The sequence below is a fragment of the Fulvia fulva genome, chromosome 5 (genome assembly GCF_020509005.1).
Source record: "Fulvia fulva chromosome 5, complete sequence".
Taxonomy (NCBI): domain Eukaryota; kingdom Fungi; phylum Ascomycota; class Dothideomycetes; order Mycosphaerellales; family Mycosphaerellaceae; genus Fulvia; species Fulvia fulva.
Window position 1 is genome coordinate 3139704 of NC_063016.1, and position 6850 is coordinate 3146553.

Below are 6850 nucleotides of genomic sequence, written 5' to 3' on the forward strand. Positions count from 1 at the left end.
TAGTATCCGTCTAAGGCTCGCGGCCTACGTCCGGTTTAGGGGTCCCTCTATCCGCTTCGGGATCGGTTTACCTACTCCTCCTATCCCCTATATCTAGGCCCCGTAGAGTATTACTAGTTTTACGATCGTCTTATATATAATCCTTACCTTATTAAACGTAGCTCCCTATATTAACGTTATAAGTCTAGTTATTATAGCCTCGTTAACCCGGGCTCTATTCTAGGCTTTCCTAATCTAGGGGTTCTAGCTAAGCTTAGGGTCTAGCTAGATTCCTAGGACTCGTAATTCGGGAGAGGGCTTCGTTACGTAACCCTAGATAGTTACCGGTACTTATATATTATAGTAGGTTCTTGCCTTACTAAAATAGATAAGCTAGTACTTTTCCGGGGCGAAACGGGCGCCGTGTCGACGTGCCTATTCCTATATACCTCGTGTCTTTCTATAAGTAGCCGGTAGTTTTCTTCGGTCGTCGTTAACTAGGCTAGGATATTCGTATCGTCGACAAACCCCGAGGCCGACGTCTATAGTAAGGTAAGTAGTAGGATTAGGTCCGCTATAAAGATTTAGAAGAGGATCGGGGATAGTATAAAGCCCTAGGGAATCCCGTATTCTATATATATAAAGTTACTCTCCTTACGCTTCCTAAGGCTAATCTACGTTATTCTCTCCTTAAGGAAGGAGTTTACGAAACTTATTACCTACCGTAGGATTCCTTTTTACCGTAGGATATAGAGGAGTCGCTCGTAGGAGACGTTATCGAATGCCCCTAAGATATCGAGAGATAATAGTAATATAACCCTGTTCTGTCTATAGTACTAGAGAGTATAAATCTGTTCGGTAATAAGCTCTATAGCCGTTAGGGTAGATCGTTTGCTCCTACTACCTAACTATATCTCTAGGAGTAGGTTGTTATCCTCGACGAGCTATATAATTCTTCTTACTACGACCTTCTCTAGTATCTTTCCGATTATATTTAGGAGTACGATCGGCCTATAGGACTTTAGCTTTATATAGTCTTCCTTCTATAGCTTCTTTAGGACGACTATAAGGGACCGCCTAAATGGCCGTAGGTAGTACCCCTTACGTAGGTAAGCCGTAAATAGTTCGGCGAGGTGTAGGGCGACTTCTTCTTTATATTCTTTAAGGAGGAGGTTTAGGATACCGTCGGGTCCCGGGGCCTTACGGCCCTTTAGCTTTCCTATAATCTCCTTTATCTCCTCCTCGCCTACTATCTAGTATATATTGAGTAGCTCCGGGTAGATCGTTCCCTCTATATCCGCTAGGTCGCATCTTCTGGGAATGTGAAAGAATGGACACAGAAATCCATAGAAGCACCCACAGACTACTGCAATGTTTCAAGTGCCAACAGTATGGTCATATCTCTACTAGATGCCTAAGCCAAAAGGACACTTGTTCCCACTGTGCTGGTAGCCACAAAGTACAGAATTGCACAGCCCCAAAGAGTGAAGCCAGATGTGCATGCTGTAGGAAGAAACACCCTTCCTGGTCCTAAGACTGCACAGCTAGGATCGAGGCAAAGAGGAGGGCAAGAGAAGCCAGGATCAACACCCCTATCAGATTCCAGACAGGGACAATCACCCAAGAACCCCTAAGGACTGTCTACAACCCTCTGAAAAGAGGCAGAACAGAAGAGACCACACAGGCCCAAGGCCACCCTGCTATGGGTAGACCAAAATCAATTGTGGTTGCAGGAAGAGACCCGTCACAAAGCAGGCTCAACCTTACCACAATCCCAAATAGCAGCCAGCAGCAGGAAGCACGAGAAGACCAGTAGGAGACTAGCATAGATGAGTCATGATTGAGACACCTGATCTTACCACTATCCAGTACAATGTCAACAAAAGCCAGCACAAGGTCCAGAGAAGCTTTCTCCAAGCACTGGACCTAAAGAAACACCTAGTTATTGCAGTCTAGGAACCTTAGATCAACAGCAAATCTAATAGACCATCTACTGCTAACGGCCTAAGGTATCACACACTCCTAGCCAAACAAGGCACCCCTAGAACATGCATGTACATCAGCAAAGAGATGGCAACAGACAGCTAGGAACAAATCCAACAGGAAGGGGGAGACATCACCTCAGTCAGACTCAACACTAACCAAGGCAGCATCCACATCCACAGTGTATACAACCTACCCCCCAGCTCCAGAAGCAGCACCTAGCTAGGCACACTACAACAGCTGCCAGACATCTTGCAGAGTGACTCCTAACACATCGGGCTGGGAGACTTCAACTTGCACCATCCTACATAGGGATCAGACTTTGCACCTGCCCATCACTTCCTAGCTAACAGACTCCTCTCCACTACCCAAAGCAACAACATACACCTAGTTACCCCAAAGGGCCTAACTACCTGGTCACAGAGAGCAAGCTCAAGCACTATTGACCTGTGCTTTGCATCACATGACCTGCAGCAGAAGGTCACCAGATGCTGGGTTAACCAGGACTTGGAGTCCTCATCAGATCACCTCCCAATTCAGGTGGATTTTGAAACACAGACACAGCAGGAAGGAGACCTAGAACCTCAGCTGGCCTAGAAGGCAGCCAACTAGGAACAGATCAGACAAGACCTGGAACAGAAGCTAGCTGGACTAGAGACCAGGAGACTGGAAACAGCCTTAGACATAGACCAAGCAGGGGCAGAACTGGTTAGAACAATGCAGGAAACTGCAGCAGCCTACACCAGAGAAAAGAAACAGTCACTGTACTAGAAGCCATTCTGGACAAAGGAATGCTCAGAGAAGGTCAAGGCAGCCAGGCAGGCCAGGAGAGCCCTTACCCAGAGTCACTCCCAGGAAGCATAGGACAGATACAACCAGGCAACCAGAGACAAGAAGGCCCAGATTAAGAAGGACAAGATGCTGGAGTGGAGGTCAACAGTTGGATCCATTACCCAGAATCCTGAGAAGATGTGGAAACTAGCAAAGTGGGCAAGACAACCCACACAGGACAGAAACATGCTGCCCCAGTTTCTAAACATTAAAGACCAGGAAGGAGTAATCCAACACACTCTCCCAGGAAAGGCACAGGCATTGGGGAAACATTTCTTTGGCACATAGGTAGAAGCTGACCTGCAGGATCTGGAGGGCAGTGTGTACCTAACACCACTAGAGCAATCCTACACAGTGGGAGAGGGAGAGATCAAGAGCATCATTAAGAGACTCTTAGGAAACAAGGCCCCAGGACCAGATGGGATTCCAAACTTGTTCATCAAGACATGCAAGGACCAGATCTCCCCTGCACTGTCAAACATCTTTTCACAGTGCATGGCCCAAGGACACTGCCCTAAACACTTCAAGGAGTCACTGACTGTGGTCTTGAGAAAACCATAGAAAGAGGACTACACAAAGCTAAAGGCATACAGACCTATTGCCTTGCTCAACACACTAGGCAAACTCCTAGAAAAGATTATAGCAGAAAGGCTGACAAACCTAGCTGAAGAACATGGAATCCTTCCTGAAGAACAGATAGGAGGCAGGAAACAAAGATCAACACTAACAGCTGTAGAACTTATTACAGAGCAGATCAAGACCCTATAGCACTTTAGGAATAACAAAGCAGCCACACTCCTCTCACTAGACATATTAGGAGCCTTTGACAATGTCTCACACTAGAGGCTGATCCACATCCTGAAACAGAAGGCTATCCCCAACTGGACAGTCCAGTTTATCCAGTCCTTCCTCAGAGGCAGAACCACAAGACTAAGACTGGGCAGATACAAATCTGACAGCATGCCTACAGAGACAGGAATCCCACAGGGATCAACAATGTCTCCAATCCTGTTTCTCCTCTTTATGGCAGACCTGCCAGCAAAGCTAAACTCCAGAAACACATCAGCCTCAGGGTTTGTAGATGACACAAACATCCTAGCCTGGTCAGACAGCACAGAAGAGAACTGCAGAATCTTGCAGAAGAAACACAAGGAATGTGAGGAATGGGCCAGGAAACATGGAGCCAGATTTGCCCCAGAGAAGTATCAACTCATCCACTTCAGTAGAGCCAGAAACAGACACAATATGCAAGCCCCAATCACTATTCAGGGACACACAACAGAACCCTTAAGTGAATTAAGGGTGCTAGGAATATGGCTAGATCTAAAGCTCAGCTAGGGACTATAGGTCAAGAAAGCACAGGCAAGAGCAGACAACAATAGGCAATCAATTGACAGGCTTACAGCCTCTACATAGGGAGCCACATTTGCGAAAGCAAAGGTTATGTATAAGGCCATTGTGAAGCCAGCCATGCTATATAGAGCCCAGATCTGGTCAGCCCAAGACAAGATCATAAAGAGAATTGCAGATCCCATTAGCAGAGCCCAAGCCTCCTGTCTGAAAAAGGTGCTTGGAGCATACAAGTCAACTCTAACAAGGGTGGTCGAAATGGAGTCTGGCTCCCTACTAGCCAAGCTCTACCTTCAAGGGTTGAGATGCCAGTATGTAGGAAAGACGTCTACATACCTAGCCTAGCTAGTAATCTAGATAGCAGTCAACAAAATCAGGAGCTAGTGCACAAGAAGGCATAGACAAGGAAGACCCAATCCAGCCCTATAGAAGCAGCAGGACCTGCAGAAGTCCAAAGAACTAACAGAACAGCTGCACCTAGCCCAGCAGGAATAGGACAGAAGGGCTCAAGGGAGAGGATCAGCAGCTAGCTAAGGGAAGAAGCAACAGTCTCTAGCTAAAAGGATGGCAGGACTCCTCTAGAAGACTGAATAGACAAGAACCCCATAGAGGCTAGGAACCCTAAAGGCACTCTAACAGTTTGGTAGCCACAACTACCTACTGTACTCAGACCTGACCAGGTTAGAAGCAAGCATAGCAATACAAATCCGCTCTGAACACATCGGAGTCAGGGCATACCTGCATTAGAGAAAAGTCCTAGGTATCGAAGACAAGAGTTGCCTATGCGGCTACCTGTCCTAGAATGTCGAACATAGACTTCTAGTTTGCAAAGAATGGAGTACAGGGAGAGGTGAATAGAGGGCAAGGGCAAGGAACAGATACTTCTAAGCCATGATCAGCAATAAGGGAGACCTCTAGAGAATTACAAGGTGGATCATCCACTAAGGATTTTTGGAGCAGTTCTCTCTTACTAGGGAAACAGAGAGATGGATTAAGGAGAGAAAGAAGGAGGAGGAGAGCAGGAAGAGGGGGACAACTCCAGGGTTGTAGACAAGGTAGTCAGAGGCTAACCACTATGACACTAGTGCACCCTAATAGAAGGAAAACTGAGAACTCATAGCAAGGAAGCTATTAGAGAAGGAGATGAGGTTTTTACCTAGGAACAGGTTTCCTACCTTATGTAGCAACATATATAGACATAAACCCGTATAGGCCGGAGGGCACTATAACGGGTAAATGAATCATCTATCTATCTATATCCGTTAGGTCGGCCGTTAACTATATCGTAAAGAAGTGGTCGGCGAACGCCTTCGCCTTCCCTTCCGGCGTTATCTATATTATGCCTATCGTATCCTAGATTAGGGGGAAGTACGGTGTCCTGTCCCCGTCTCCGGCCCTTACCTACTTTATAAGCCGCTATATCTACTCCGGGTTCTCTATTACGAGACCTATAGTTACCCTCTAGTCTTATCGCTTATCTTGTCGTATTTAGGCCTTCTTTGCCTAACTTGCTTCCTAGTACTCGTCCTACGCTTCTTAGCTTTGCTCCTTCGTCTATTTTCGCCTTGCCCTCCTTACGTCCTTGACTTTAGCTAAGCACTCTAGGGTCTAGAAGGGCTTCTAGTACTTTAAGGGCCTTAGTTCTAGTATATATTCCTCGGCCGCCTAATATATCGTCGTTATTATCTATTCTACCGTACTATTAAGCTCGACTTCCGTCTCCCCGATACTAGTGTTATTTAGGTACTATTTAAGTAAGCTCCGGATCTCTTCCTAGGGAGCTTTTTCTAGTTAAGGCGCTTTTTACCCCGAAGCTCCTCTTCTATCCCCGTCGCTATCGTTGTCTAGATAGGGATGTAGTCTAACCCTACCTCTAGGGCAAGGTTAGGTCTATACTCTACTAGTCTTATTACTACGTCCCTCGATAGGAAGTATAGGTCGATAGTACTCGCGCTTATTCTTACCTTCTACGTCCCTATACCCTTTAGGGTTACGAGCTCTATATCTATACTTTCCGTGATCTCTAGGAGCTTACTACCTAGATATACGTAAGGGGGGGTGAATTCTAGACCCTACGTTAGGTAGTAGAGGTTAAGGTCGCCTAGGAGGATATAGTTTATACCCCCTTAGTCGAGTATCTAGTCAAGTCGTACTAGCGTACCGAGGTCTCTACTCGTTCTTCCCTAAGGGGGAGGGTTATAGACGTTATATATCTATATAGGTCCTTAACTCGTAGTAATTTAGATAGTCGTAATATCTCCTTAACTCCCTTCCGGGTACGAGATTACCTTCTAGGCGTCCGTACGTAATACTTTACTAACGTATATATATATCCTTAGGGTATAGCCTATACCTCTCTCGATAGCTATATAGTATCGTAGGTCGGTATAGGTAGTAGGTCTTCGAGTGTATAGGTTTATCTATAGCTCTTATATCGCTACGATATAATGTCTTTAGTCGTCGAGTTCCTAGAGGAAGTAGAGCTAAACCTTATCCTTACTTTTATTAACGTTATACTATATAATAGTAAGGTTGGCTTATATTAGTATTACGGACTAGCTAGGATAAGGTCTATTAGGGTGCTCGTTCGCTATATAGCTCCTTCGTTTGTTATACTATCCTATTAGATTAGTTAGCGTTCGGTTATTAGGGGGCGCCCGAAGATCCGTATCTATCTAGCTTTATTTACCGCCCTCTATAGCCCCCT